This window comes from Gymnogyps californianus, chromosome 1 (genome assembly GCF_018139145.2).
Source record: "Gymnogyps californianus isolate 813 chromosome 1, ASM1813914v2, whole genome shotgun sequence".
Lineage (NCBI taxonomy): Eukaryota > Metazoa > Chordata > Aves > Accipitriformes > Cathartidae > Gymnogyps > Gymnogyps californianus.
The window spans coordinates 118,595,742-118,612,072 of NC_059471.1; positions in this window are offsets into that span (position 1 = coordinate 118,595,742).

Below are 16,331 nucleotides of genomic sequence, written 5' to 3' on the forward strand. Positions count from 1 at the left end.
TTCAATTCTCACTTTATTTCTGTGCTATTGAACTTATTGACAATAGTAGATATCTCAAATAGATATCGAGACATGATAAAAGCAGCTCCACTGTTCACTAGTCTGTAGCTTGATCACCTACAGTGACCGCAGGGAAGGCAGGGCTTAGAAGCAGGGTGGAGGAGCAGTGGTGATGGAGCGGTTGTTCAAAAAAAACCACCTGTTTTTCTTGATAACCACTGTTTGATTTTGAGGCACTGCTTGTTATACCTGCTGCCAAATTTTCTCGTCTGTCAGGGCATGGGAGCTCTGCACCTGCTGCCTCCTGGTTAAATGGAAGAGGAGAATGCATTCCCCAGACCCCACACTGTGCAGCTAATAGGACAAATGAGTAAAGACGAAAGTAGATTTAAAAATAGACCCTGCTGATCAGGTATTGTGTTGCCATGCTGCATTACACTGCCATCTAATTATTCAACCAGTTTGTTCAGAAGATATTGCTTCCACAGGAAATATATGACAGGGAAAGCAGAAGGGGAAATATTTTATAGTTGAAAACTATGTGTTAGGATTATTCTGCCAATCTTAAACTCCTCCTAAAAGAGAATAACCTAGCTAAAAGGGGCAAACAAGTCAATGCTAAAATGGGCTTATATTGTTGTCCTGGTTTTGGCTGGGATAGAGTTAATTCTCTTCTCAGTAGCTGGTACAGTACTGTGTTTTGGATTTAGTGTAAGAATAATGTTGATAACACTGAAGTTTTAGTTGTTAAATAGCGCTTATCTTAAGCCAAGGACTTTTCAGTTTCCCATGCTCTGCCAGCAAGCAGGTGTGCAAGAAGCTGGGAGGGAGCAGAGCCAGGACAGCTGACCCCAAATAGCCACAGGGATATTCCATACCATGGAATGTCATGCCCAGTATATAAAGAGAGGGGAGTTGGCCAGGAGGGGTGGATCACTGCTCTGGTGTTGGTCAGCGGGTGGTGAGCACTTGCATTGTGCATCACTTGTCTTTTCTTGGGTTTCATTTCTCTCTTTTTTTGTTATATTCCTTTTCATTACTATTATTATTATATTTTATTTTTATTAGTTAGTATTATATTTTACTTTAGTTATTAAACTAATCTTATCTCAAACCATGAGTTTTACTTTGTTTTTTCCTGATCCTCCTCCCCATCCCACTGTGAGGGGGGGAGGGGTGAGCGGCTGCGTGGTGCTTAGTTGCTGGCTGTGGTTAAACCATGACAATTGTCAACAAAAATACAGAGATCTCTATATAACTTTGAATAAATTTATTGCTAGAGAAAGAAGGAAATATTGGAAAAAATTGCTATATCATATTTTATGTAAAGACTTCTAAGCGATTTTGAGCAACAAGCAGTTGTCAACAGCAACTGAAATATCACAATCATAAAACAAATAGCTGACAGTCAGTAATTTGCAACTAAGATATGAAGAAATTGATGTCTGATTCTCTCCAACCGTTACAAACTAACTTATCCACTTGTCACTCAATTCACTGATGTTTTCATTGCCACTGCCCTCCATGAGGTTCATGAAGCCTCTTTGCCTGGATATTCAACAAGGTATTAAGTTTACGTACTGACTTTTTGAATGCGTGAGCTGTTAGGTTTCCTTTAGTCCAACTATTTTAGTGCTCTCTGAATAAATCACAAAGTCATCACTGATGCCCTGATGGGCATACATTTAATTTTAGGAGTGTATCTCTGTAGGGATCCGTAGACCAGTATTAGGACACTTTCAAAGGCACATGTAAGAGGTGAGTAGCATTCAAACTTTGCAGGACTGCCAGGAGAGCTGGGCTGAATATAATTTCCTATGGTAGGCATGTGCTCCCCCCTTTTTGCTTTTTTGGGCGCAGAAGGCTTATGTGTGCCATCAGGCTGTGGCTCTGTTTCTTTTCCCCAACTCCTCACAAGCAACTGCATGCTCATAACAGCACAGAGATACTTGTCATCATCCCTGAAATCTCGCCTCTGCCAGGAAACCTCAGTAAGTTTTCTTGTAGATGCAACTTCCACTTCCAGTGTCGTGAATGTGAGAAAAATGAAGTACCAGAATGCTAATAGCTGTTAAGGATAATCCCGGAACAGGATCAATATGAAGTTGAAAGTCCCCCTGAAACACCTGAGAGAGGTGTTAGCCCACAAATGAAATATCTTTTCTTAACTAAAAGTGGGCAATTAGACTTAATGAATAACACTGTTTCCATTAACTTCTAAAGACACTGAACTTTCCTCTGAGTTTTTATGAAACTTCAAGGCTAACATTTCCAGTACAAGAATGCTTTAAAACTATTTTAAGATTTTTTTGCAATGGTATGTTTTATTAAAGAGAAAATCTTACGTTACTTATGTTCCCAAGGCATTGGTAATTTCCATCCTGTTGTCCATCATATTTCACAGTCTCCAAAGTATCCTGACAGTCTCTTTGTAGACGTTTCTCTAATGTCACAGAGTTGAAAACTAGGATGCCCTAAAGAAAACCAGGCAGGAAATATGTTTCTAAAAAATATTAACAGCTAGCTATAGTCATTCAATTTCTATACAGACAGATCCCATGAATTACAACAGAAACTGCAGTTTATAGATAGCATGCACTTTGAGGAAGACTACAGCAGAAAAACCATTGTGGTTTCTGAAACCCCCAGATTTTCTGGATCTCAGTCCATTGCTGTTGAATGAGAACCATGTTAGGAAGAGATTGCTAACTGATGTGGCTATAAATAAGACTGAAGTAAGTGTTGATTTCATAGAATAACCCTGTAGTTTTGTCAGGACAGCTGGAGTTACTTGTAAGAATGGATAGGTTTGTTCTTAAGTGGTGTTATTTCATTCCTCACTGCTGAAACTTAATCCAAATAAATCCAGACTGAAGCCAGCAGGCAGAAGAAGCTCCGGGAATTTGTCATGTCTGTGTGCATTCCCCTGTGCACAGGGAGCAGGCTGGCTGCTGGCTCCTCTAGTTTGCAACCAAAGAGCTTCCTTCCTCAACAAAACTTCTGTTTGCAAGAGCTTGTTTGGGGAGAAAATAATTAGCTGTCACCCCCTGCTCACTCTGCCGCAGTCGTGAGCAAGAGGTTCTTGTGATCATGTAAACATATCATGATCTGTAAAGAGGGAAGAAAGGTTACGTCTGCACTGCCAGTGACTGCTTCATCCAGCCCTGTCACAGGCCACCTGCTAACGCAAGTTTTGGGTGACCCTGGATGACACGATAGCATGTGCTAAACCAGTGGGTGCACTCAAGCTCTCTTCAACTGTTTGCTGAGACACGCTATAAACATGTAAAAAGCCAGGTACATCTCGCAAGGTACCTGCCATCTCATGCCCACGCTTCTCAGCTGAGACTCATTAATAGAGTGGTAATGCTCCCAGGGCAAAGCCATGCAGGTTAACTTGAACACACAGCTGTGGGATATTTAAACGAGTGTATTTCTCTTTGCCCTCAGAGAGGGTGTTGATAAAGTTGGGGAACTGGTGAGCAAGATTTTGGAAAGCTTTGGAAAGATTCAGTTACTCAGATCAATTTGACTGCAGATTGCCTACAGAGAGTGCGCAGACAGGCAACCTGCTTCTGGCATTGCGGACAGATGTTGAGTAAATATTTAATACTTGTTATATATTTAATATTTGCTACATTTTCATAGTATCTGACCTTGCAGACTTGTCTGTGACTGTATCATGCACAAAGAGAGGAGGCTGGGGGCAGGAAGAAGGTGACTAAAAAGTCTAAACCCAACAGCATGAAAGACTAATTCATTGCACTTCTGTCTGGATAAAGACATAATGAGACTTTATAAGAACTCACATATGCATGAAACAAAATGTCTTTGGGGTGCCAACATTCATCTTTATTGTTCATTTTCACTAACCATGAGAAAATCCTATGTGTATAATTATAACCACACATATACCACAACATATTCTAGTCTCTCTGTTGAGTATAATTCTTTATATTTAGTTAAATTTTAGTGGATTCGCTCATGAAGAGACACTTACTGCCTTACTGCAGCAGATGAGAGCTCACAGACTAAGAATCAACCTGGGTGCACTAAGAATGGTTTAAGTACAGGATAAGAGAAAAAGAAGGTATTATGTCTTTGCTCCCGATTGACAGATTTTTTTTTTTTTCTGCCTTCTCATTTTAAGGTTCCTGACCTGATGATCTCATTAGCTCCCTGGACTATTTCTGTATATCCAGGACAATGGATGAATTAAGGGTTTTTTTACCCCTATTTTGACAGAATCTATTGATTTGGGAGACGTTCCCTGTACTTATATTTACAAACACTAATGGAACACCAACAAAACCTGTCAGAATAAACGTGCCAGTTACCCATGCATTTGCCATTCAGAAGACGAATTGCTGAGTAGGGCTACACGTTAAGGAATTTGTAAGCCGTGGTTTGCACAAAACACAGTCAGTGATGCTATAAGTAGTATTGATTTCATAAGGAATAGTGTAGCTGCACTCCACCCAGAAATCAATGGACAGGTAGTGCCAATTTTGAAGTCAGAGGTACTAGTTTTCTAACATGCAATGTTAAGTACTTCAAGTTCTGACTGCTGTGAGGAAAAAGTGTGTCTCTCAGGTATCTGCCTTGTGCTAGAGTTTTCACACTGAGACACTTTAATTTGACAGGTCTGAGCATCTGTCTCCCCTTGGAAGAGAAGAGGGTACTTTGAAGTAATATTGCTTCTTGGATGCAATTTGATAAGTTCATCTTTATAACCCTCATATGTCAACTGTATCGGTCCCCATATGGACGGGAGTGTTAAGTAAGGGGTAAGAACAGGTTTTGTGGATATGCTTGAGTAAACAGAAGCAGTGGCATCTTAAGAAGTATGCAGGTTTAAAAACAGTGATGCTGTCTGTTGATGAGCTTATTGGAGCAGAGAGGTATTGTACCAGAGGAGACTGGACTCTGCTGCACATTCGAATCTTGGTTCTACCACAGGCTTCTTGGTCAAATCCTTTAACTTCTCTCCACATTGGTACCCAGGTGTAAACTAGATATAACAATCTATTTTGCCCATTTCAATTGTAAAGCCTTTAAGAAAGAAAATCTATTACTCCACGTGTAAAGATGTCATCTGACACCTTTGGCTGAGGTTGTAGTATAAAAAAAATCACATTACCTGAGGGAGAATGCTGTTTTTCCATCATACCTGTCTCCTTCATTGATAAAGTCAGTGCCTGAGGACTCGTGTTGGCCGCTAACCCTGGAAGAGCTGGACTGAGTTCTTTTGGAAGTCTGCCTGTGCTTGACTTGCTTTCTGATGTTCACAGATATAGTTAGATTTCTTCTGCAGTGAGGTTAAATTTGATGTGGAGCCTGTTTTGTAATTTGTTTGGATATTCCATAACTATTTGCTTAAATAGTGAAATAGAGAAAAAAAAGAAAAAAAACCCAAAACCCACAAAACAAACCACAGAATTCAAAGTGAAAGGTTTTGGGAAGGTAATTGCAGCCACTGTCTCACCCTTTTCTTTGTAAATGTTTGTGCTGAAAGCCAGAAGCTGTACTTACCCTTAAATTTAGATAATGATATGCCAGTTGCAAAATAACATATTGTAAAGCTTAAAGCATGTATAGATCTAATTACATGGCTCTATGAAGTATTATGAATCAATGCCTAGAATGTTTTTCTCTCTCCTTCCAATTTAGAGCACCTACCATTCTTTAAAAATTCTAAACTTTTAATCAAGGCTTTCAGGCAATTAATACAATCAGTAGTGCATTTTACCTACATGTCCATTCTTTTTACAAGGCCTTAATATTCATCACCATGCCTGAAAAGAAAAATAAAAATCAGCCTTAATACTGACAGTAAGGCCATCTGTCAGTAAGCAGTTCCAGAAGGGCTATGTAAGAAAGGCATAACTTTCATCTGTTACACCCTGTCTTACAAATATAGTGTTTTGTATATACCACTTAAGAAAAAAAATCCTGAACAGAGGTCATAAGTGTCTATTAAGTGCTTTACTTGTATGTTTAATTTCAACTCACATCTTCTCACTGTGCTTGGACGTTTTACGAGAGGTGAGAAAGAAAATTCCGTAGTATCCACCTTATCCAAGAAGCTAGTTCAACAATGGATCTTTTTTTTATTTGAATCCTGTGAAACTGCCATCAACTCTTCTCTTTGATTAACTGAAGAAAATAATACTACACAAGTTTGTCCAACCTTTTCAATTATCAGCTCTGTGAAATTAATTATTTAGCAAAAAGAACACTTTGTGAGTTTTTCTCAACATGTCCAAATCAAGATTTTATCAGATACCTTAGATAACTAAGGTATGTGTAAAAACAATACTGAACAAAACTCATCTATGTTTAGCATTGGTTTTAGCTAAAAGGAAGACAAAAATAACATTTTCATCTCCAGTGGCAAAGAATTCTGCAAGTGACAGAGTCTTACTGAAGAATTCTATCGGCATAAATAAAAATCACAGTTTTTACAGGGTGTAGAGATCGTAGATTTAAACATTCACTGATACTTATATGATAAATTTTTGGTGTGAAGTAGCTCAGTAATTGTAAGCAAAGCAACGGAAATTCTAAATTGTATTTTGGTTTTTCCCATATTTTAAAATGTGAAATCATTTGTTACAAGCATTTTGCCAAAAAATCTGATCAAGACTAACTTACTGGACTCAAGAATTGTTAGAGATGTGTACGTATTCAAATTCAGCACTCAATTATACAGTGCATGGATCTAAATGACCCTAATGTGCTGGTTGCGAGTGGTGATTTTGAGCTCCAGGTGTAGATCTAAATTCTTTGATTTATAGGACAACCCTAATTTAAAGTAATCTAGTCTTTTTTTTTCTATTTTCTGTAGGATTACCAAATCAATTGAGTCTTTCATATGATTTTTCAAGGGAAGTTTGAGTTAATTTAACTTTCAACATCTGTCTCCATCCTCTGCAGCTTAGAACAAGTGAGGAAAGGCAATTTGGTGAGAAAATCTTAAGGTCTTTGTTTTGTGTTTTGTTTTGGCACTCATTTGTCTGTATGGTAACAGGGAGATCCCTTTGGTCTCTCTGGAACTCAAATTGCCATTTGTGAAAATGGAGATAAATGCATTTTCATGTCCCACAGAGGATAGGAGGAGAGGGATGCATTCAGGACTCTGAGTCACTCTGGTCCTACAGCAGTGAGGCCCTCTCAGTATCTTTGATTTTTAATAAGTTTTATTTCAAGCTGTTGTAATGTTGTAAACTAGCAATTTCCATAGAAATCAAGTGATGCAATAATCTTTTTATCCATTAAGGTATCTTTGTGCCTCTTTCTAGCTCACCAGGTATAGATTCTCTAACTCTGCATGAACATTTATTCCCCATCTCCACTTCTACTGCCCTCAGTTGCATTTACATTTTAACCAAAGATGGTGTGGGGAAACACCAGAACCTGTAAGGACATTAGGTGAAAAGGAGAATGAGGCAAACTCCAAGCCAGGGAAACCCTGTAGGAATACCAGTGCTGCCTGGAGTCTGCCACACCCTAAAAACTTCTCAGGAAAGACTTTGTTATCTAAAACACTCGCTCAGAAAGCAAGCTCCTCTTAAATACTCCTGGGTATAAATGTAGAAATATACCCGTGAGCCAAACTATAGGTGCTTCAGCTGGGTGTCTAAAGTCTGGTAAGATGAATCTGGACTAAAGACTTTATACTTTGTTCTCCATAAATCAATCCTCTGCTAGGGCCAAGAGGCAATACAACATACCTATTGCACTGCCATGGCACTGGCTGGCTGTGATAGCTGTGCATCCTGTGTATGACAGGGGATTTTCATGAAAATATCCTGCAGTATGATAGTTTTGAGTTCTGAACCTGACAAAATGCAATTTTGTACTTATCAAATATACAATTTTAAATTCAGTTTTGGCATATTAAGGTTGACTGTTTGACTTTTGACAGAGGCAATGTACCTCAGTTGCTCACTGAAACAGGACATTGCCGTATAGGTTTTTTATTTGTTAACACATACACTTACAGTCTACTGTAATATATAAACACATTTTATTGTTAATTTTGCCTTTGGATGTCAGAGAAAAAATAAAAGAGGAAAGAATGATACTTGATACAGAAAAAATTCATCCAAGCAGAAAACAAATTCTTTATAGACCTAGTGTCTAGGGCATTATATAGAGAAGCAGGTTGTGTAGTGCATTTAGAATACATGTGAGGTACAATCTTATTGTCAAAATTGGAAATAATGCCTTCAGTAATGTTTTTGGTTGTAGCAGTCTACATGTAGATGAGAATATTGCAACACATTTAATGTTTTTACCTGGCGTTGGAATAGTTGTAAACTAGAATGATTTGTCTTCAGTCACTTTCTCTGGTGATCTGAATTGGGAGTTGAGCACAGCTCTACCAGGGACAAGATTACTGGGATTAAAACTCAGTTTCTTCCAATACAACATCACTTCTTGCCTCCACACTGTAACACTACGAATGCATGTGTGGTGTCTTCTGTTTCTTCTCAACTGGGAAAAAGTGTCTGTAGAGACACCACTGCACTCCTCAGAAGTGAAGCATGTGGGCACTACTACGTGTGCATCCATCTATGTCTTCTGATTTCATTCCAGCATGTGATCCCAAAATGTCAGTGGGTAAAAATAGACAGCAAAATAAATTTCCTGAGTATAAATAAATATTGTGTGCATACATAGTAGACATGTACACCATAATATCAGTGTAACTGATGATACTTTACATTGAAGATATGAATTCATCTTCATAAGTTCATAAATTTCTAGGCCTGAATTCTTAAAAAGGTGTGTCCTGGTTTCAGCTGGGATAGAGTTAATTTTCTTCCTAGTAGCTGGTATGTGTTAAGTTTTGGATTTAGTAGGCAAATAATGTTGATAACACACTGATGGTTTTAGTTGTTGCTAAGTAGTGTTTATACTAAGTCAAGGATTTTTCAGCTTCTCGTGCCCAGCCAGCAAGAAGGCTGGAGGGGCACAAGAAGTTGGGAGGGGACACAGCCAGGACAGCTGACCCAAACTGGCCAAAGGAATATTCCATACCATATGACATCATGCCCAGTATATAAACTGGGGGAGTTGGCTGGGAGGGGCGGATCATGGCTTTGGAACTAACTGGGCATCAGTCAGTGAGTGGTGAGCAATTGCATTGTGCACCACTTGTTTTGTATAGTTTAATTCTTTTAGTATTACTATTGTCATATTATTATTATTTTTTTTTCTTTACTTTTTGTCCTATTAAACTGTCTTTATCTCAACTCACGAGGTTTTTTTTTCCGATTCTCTTCCCCATCCCACTGAGTGGTGGGGGAGTGAGCGAGCGGCTGCATGGTGCTTAGTTGCCAGCCGGGGTTAAACCACAACAGTGTTTACAGGTTTTTGGCTTCTCCATTTAAGATGCCTCTAGAATAGCCAGAACACAGGCACCCACATTCATTGATCACTTTGAAAACTAACATCATGTTCCTTGTGAAAAAAAAAAAAAAAAGGAGCTTGCCTTTGAAATCAGAAATTAAATTGAAATCATTTATACCACCTTGGCTCTTTTATCCAGGCAGGAGCAGGTACATATTGCCAATTATAAATAAGATAGATATATATGAAGATTTTTTCCCCACGAGAATCTTGTGAAATCCCTCAAGGATGTCACATTGGCAATAAGTGTCCTTCTGCAAATAACTGCAATGACTAGCTTATTAGATGATTGATCCTATCTTTTGTCATATTTTGAGAGAGAGATTATACCTGTAGTGGAGTTGATCGTAATTTCTGATTATGATTAATAGAGCCTTTTTTTATTAGACCTACTATGTAGATTCTGTTCCACATTTTCGAAAGCTTTAATAAGCAAAAAGTCTTCCAGAAGGAATATAATTGAAAAGTAAAACAGCTTTTTCAGCTGAGCTTCTATGTAGGAAGAAGCAACATGAAAGACAGATAATTATCCCTAGATAAAACATCAATTACTTTTTCTTTTTTTGTACATCAAATCTTCTTACCTTACCATATGCTGATAAAAAGGAATAAATATTTTCCAGAAAACCTAAATCTTAGTGTTACCCAGCAGCTTAATGTCTAGACTGCGTATTAGACAAGGGAAGGGGGAAGAAAGGAAGTCAGCCAAGCATCTACCAGTTACTCATCATAACTAGCATGAGTAAGGAGAGGCAGACTTGTGCTCTGCTTCCCTGTCGCCCCAGCCAGCCAGGCTGCACAGAGCTCACTTGCCTCTTCTTCCTTCCTCTTTCTCTCTAGCTGCTCTTTGCAGCACTGATGATAGCTTATCTGGCTCTTTCATTAAATGGCAAGAATATTTTCTGCAGAAGTGTTGAATGAATTTATTTACCTTACACAGAGAGCTGGTTGGGAATCAGAGACTGGGAGGTATGAGGTACTAGGTGGCAGGAACTGTCTAGCGCACTCCCAGCCCCAATGCATCGTGAGAAATACCACTGACATTCCTAACGTTTTTTGCCTAGCCTTTTTTTTTAAAATAGCTCCTGCAGTGAAAGGTCTGTAACATCTCCTGCTGTCTATCCTGTTACTGTGCTACTCTTCCCACTACCTAGCTCAAATCTAGCTCAAATGTAAACTGACTGTTTTCCATCCATCTTTATGGAGAAGAAACTATCTCCTACCTCTATGCAGTAGCCTTTTATGCTCTTTAAGAGATGACCCTGTCTACTTCTGTCTCTTCTTTTAGCTGAACAAACCCAGTTGGTTCGATCTTGCCTCACAGATCACGTTTTCTGAAGCTTGGATCATTCCTTTTGTTTTTCTCTGAACACGAAGTGGTCAATGTCTTTGTTCAAATATCCCAAATTACACAGAAGCATTACTCTAGCCAATGTCTCGCTAAGGTTGAGTAGAACAGGGGATTGATCTGTGTCTTATTTAGCCTGGTTATATTTCCCAGAATGTTTTTTTTTTTCCTTTTACCAACAGCATGACATTATTAGCTATGGTATAGCTCATGAACCATTTCTATAGAACTGCTACTTAGTCAATTGCATTTGTGTTGGTGGTTATTTCTTCCTTAATATAACACATTGATCCTCTGGAATATCATGATATGATCTTTCAGACCATATCTTTAATATGCTGAGACAGGGTTAGAATTCAACCTTGTCTTCTGAAGTACTTGCAGTTCCTTGTGGCCTGTGTTTTATGCACGTTTAGTATTCTAGTGCAGTTCTGCCTATGGAAAACCATCAGCTCTCTAACACCAAAACACTTGATTTGGAATGACTCACTGTGGTGGGTTGACCCTGGCTGGATGCCAGGTGCCCACCAAAGCCACTCTGTCACTCCCCCTCCTCAACTGGACAGAGGAGAGAAAATACAATGAAAGGCTCGTGGGTCAAGATAAGGACAGGGAGAGATCACTCAGCAATTACTGTCACAGGCAAAGCAGACTCGACTTGGGGAAATTAGTTTAATTTATTACTAGTCAAATCAGAGCAGGATAATGAGAAATAAAACCAAATCTTAAAACACCTTCCCCCCCCCAACCTTCTTCCCAGGCTTAACTTTACTACCGAATTCTCTACCTCCTCCCCCCACAGAGGCTCAGGGGGACAGGGAATGGGGGTTGTGGTCAGTTCATCACACATTGTCCCTGCCGCTCCTTCCTCCTCAGGGGGAGGACTCCTCACACTCTTCCCCTGCTCCAGTGTGGGGTCCCTCCCATGGGAGACAGTCCTCCATGAGCTTCTCCAACGTGAGTCCTTCCCACGGGCTGCAGGTGGATATCTGCTCCACCGTGGACCTCCACAGGCTGCAGGGGTATGGCCTGCTTCACCATGGTCTTCACCATGGGCTGCACGGGAATCTCTGCTCTGGCGCCTGGAGCACCTCCTCCCCCTCCTTCTTCGCTGACCTTGGTGTCTGCAGAGTTGTTTCTCTCACATCTTCTCACGCCTCCCTCTGGCTGCAATTGCTGCTGCGCAGTAACTTTTTCCCCTTCTTAAATATGCTATCCCAGAGGCACTACCACTGTCGCTGATGGGCTCGGCCCTGGCCAGCGGTGGGTCCGTCTTGGAGCCGGCTGGCATTGGCTCTATCAGACATAGGGGAAGCTTCTAGCAGCTTCTCACAGAAGCCGCCCCTGTAGCCCCTCTGCTATCAAAATCTTGCCATGCAAACCCAATACACTCATGTTTGACAAATGTTCCCCAAAGTCAGAGCCAAGGTCTGAGCTTTTGCCCAGGTATCTATCCTCACTGGAAGCCCCTGGCAGTACCATAGTGGCCTGGGCCAAGGACGATGGACAGCCTGGCACTTTTTTGGGGGAAGTGGATGCTCCGTCCCTGACAACCACAATAGAGTTTCAATGAAACATCCCAAGTGTGGGAACTTAGGCTCACTGGAAATTTTCAAGAAAAAAAAATTAGTCTGATTTAGGCTGATTATGCATTGAAAATATTGCTGTCCCTCAAGATTGCCAACAAGCCAAAAACTTTTAAAAAAACTTATCTACCTTTGATAAAAAGGGGCATCTCAGATGAAATGAGAAAAGATACCTTCAGATCCCTTATAAATTCTACTCTGATAGCAACTGTTCTTTCCTCCCCTTTCTGCCAACAACACTCTCTGTCAAGTGACCTACAATGTCAGACTAGTGCCTACACCAATTCCTGGTGGACAGATGCCCACACTAATACAATAAAGAAGTCCAGCTATGCTGAAAACCACAGGTTGAATATACACTGCATGCAGAATTGAAACTGCCTTCTTAACCTTAGAGGGTATGTATCACCAAAGTGGTGTCAAAATATGTGCAGAGCATCATAAAGAAACCAAAGCTCTTACTGAAAGCAAAGAACCTGATCATGGAACAAAGTGCACCAAGGCTGAAAGACTTTCTGTTGACATAACTGGATTTCAGTTCTTACAATTCTCACTACAAGTACTTAATTTGACATTGACGGAAAAAAAAGATGGATTTGAAAAATGTGTAAGAATGGCTTTCTTTGTTAACATGCCTTGGCTGTAAGAATCTGACATGACCTTGGTTTCTCATTTCTCACTTGTACAGGATTTCATCACTAATTCTTCCTTTAAAAGCAGGATTTTTCTTCTCTTGATTGAAGAAAAAAAATTCTAAACTTAAGCCTCTCTTTTCCTGATGTTACAATTGCAATTATGTTGATATATGCTCCCAACCTTTTGTAGCCTACCTCTAAAGTATTTGTTAAACAAGTGCTACCTTTCAATCATATGCTTTTGCCCCCTTTATTCTCATTATTCAAGGTTCAAATGTATTTATTTCCTTACACAAGCCAAACTCCTCCAAGCACATCCACCTACTGCCCACTCAGTCTACAATTTTCTCCTCTTAATATAGTGAAAATCTATTTTTGAACCTTGTCTGACAAATAGAACAATCAACATAAATTCTTTCTAGTTCAGATGCAACATGCAGTTATCTCAACATTTAATTGCATTTTGCTTTTCATCTTAGTTCTTATGTCTTCACTGGTTGTTTAATTAGATTTTGGAAAGTATTTAAAAATAATGGGTTACAAGAAGTTTAAAACTCAGCCTTCAGCGACTTCTGTTCCTCTTAACTTACAGGACTCTTGCCCTGCTTCTGACAGTGTGGAGATCTGTGGCATTTCTGCGTCACCTAAAGAGACGATGCTCAGTGCAGATCCTTATGGGCAGACACTTGCTAAGACATACATGGCAATCTTAGAAAAGATATTTGAGGCAGTCCATGCTATTTTCTTCAAACCTTACGTGTGTTATATCTCAGTGCTGGGCAGCCACAGGAATCCATTTCTTACATTAAGATGTTTGAAAAGAACAGAATAGCATCCCGAGAGCCAAGTTGGTTGTTGCCCCTGAGAATCACAGTCTTGAAAAATCTACATGGTTTTGTGCTGACCAACTTCTGCAGGCTTTGGACTCAAAGGTGTTCAAAGAAATATGTAACAGCAAATCCTGAACTGTCTGTTATGAGCATTCAAGGAACGTGTAGAGAAGTTATGAATTAATTGATATCACAGATCTATCATGTAGCAAACCCGAGGGAAAAGTAATTGCAAATCACATTGTCAGAGAGCAGCGAGGGCTGGCTGCTCCGCAGCGGAAGGCAAGCGGGAGCCGGTGGTGACAGCTCGCAGCACCCAAACTAGGAGGGCAGAGCAGGTTGTGTGACAGTGACCTGGATCAGCCACAGGCCAGTGATCAGGGAAGAGGCTGCAGAGCCCATTGGTGCTCTTGGGACCCTTGCTCATATTTTTTTGAAGTACATGCATGTGATTTCCTGGGCTGGCCCTGAAGAACTTTTCAAGACTTGGTAAGAAAGGGTTTAAAGAATTTTTCAAGACTTGGTAAGAAAGGGCTTGAACAAGCTTTTTGTACCAAATCTGGTTTAGCTGCTTAGAGAACTGGATTTGTCAGCAAGTAGACAATGTTTCCCTGCCCCAGCATATTTGTAAACAATAAATGGTTAGGGTGGGAAAGTCTTCTTATTTATGTGCCTGCCTTTTAGATGAAGAAGGAAATTTTCATGTGTTACCATAAATGGCTTAAGACCTCTAGAAAAAACAAAAAGACCTTGCCCCAGTATTTCTGTCCTTGAATAAACAAACATTGATCAAAGTTCGAGAACTTTGTAGCCACAATTGGACTGTGTGCAGCTGAAAACCCATTAGTAAAGCTATCACCTGAGGTATGTTTCCAATCGCTAAACAGCTTGGGCATTATCTGAATCTCTTATCCATAAAGTATTTAGACTTCATAACTAGATTTTAGAAAGACATGGATTGATTAGCTCTTGTCCTCATTCAGGAAATGATACCCCCTTCTGGATTTTAGTGTCTGTTTCCACTAATGTCTACAGTTTAGAATCCTATAATGTATTTAACTCCGATCTATCTATACAATATCTGCAATACAGGAAAACACCATTAAATTTTAAATGAGCAGGATTCCAATAGGTTTTCTCAGCTTTATGGATGTTTCAGATGCTAGTGCTAAGAGGTTATAATATTTCATGCCTCTATTTCACATAGAATAGATTGCATTTCTATAATCCTTTGCTTCTCTGTTTGCCAGTTGCCAATAATCCAGCCATGTCTCATTCCACACTTGGGCTACATGGCTGCTTGGTTTCCCTGCATTGTATGAAAAGTATGTTTCCGTGAAGCTAATGAACAGACCTGGTTTGCAAGTGCAAGGTTCAGGCTGAGCTCTGAATTTTACGTTCTTAACAACAGATTTTGAAAAAAATACAGAGGCAAAGAAATAAAAATTAGGGAGGAAGGGTGGGAAAATGAGTGGGAGGGTATAAGCCAGAACAGTGGGGCAAACAATCTTGTGCTTCAGGGGATGCAGGAGAAATTCTAATAATAGATAGGTGCAGAGCAGAAGCAAGGATAAACTTTTGAAATTCCAGATGGGAATAGGAGATGTAGATCAAACCTGTATTTCACTCATTACAAGTGGGCAACTTTCTCTCCAATGGCAAAGAAAGAGTGGAAGCAGATAAAAGATTGATAAAGTCACTGACTACTGAGAGCCAAATACTTACAGGAACCTTCTCTCCTACAGAATAAAATTATTACTTACTACTGGTTTTATAGCAGCAAAGAATGACTCCAGTGGTGGCTGGGGTTTCCAGTTGTGATGGTCATTTACTTGTAAATGACAACTGGAAATGGCAATGCCAGTCACAGTGATGAACATAGACTGAAAAATCATAAAGAAGAAGAGTATGTAATAAGAAAAAAAATAAATACTACTAATGATTTGTTAACAATAGTAGCAGAAATAGTTCACTGCTGCACTAGCCCATATTTTATCAATTCTTCCGAAACTATTCTTCCTACTGAGCAGACAGACGAAGGGAGGCAGGACAAATTCTACTTTTCTGAGGAGAGGCCAAGCAGAAACCTAGTCCTGGCACCCATTAACCTGACCTTGAAAGCTTTGTCATGGGAATACACATGGCTGTGTTTGAAACACAAGGAAAATTAAGTTCATATTAGCAGATGGTCTTGGACCTTTATTGTCTGGGCAAGCTAATTAATTTACCACTTTAATAAGGAGCTTGTAGAATGTAAAATCTTGCTTGTTAGCATGTTAACAAGGCTGTAAACTGAGTACTCTCTTTAGATTTTAATATAACCAGCTTTATGAGAGCAGGGGGATTAAAAGAGCTTCCTCCACAGCACATATTTAAATTAATAAAAATACTAATGAAAAATTATCTTGGGAATGAGATAATAAACCTGCTATGAGACCTGCAGTACCCAGTCTCCATGGAATACAGACACTGAAAATCGCATCCTAAATCCATTGCTGTTTACTGAAGTCTTTAG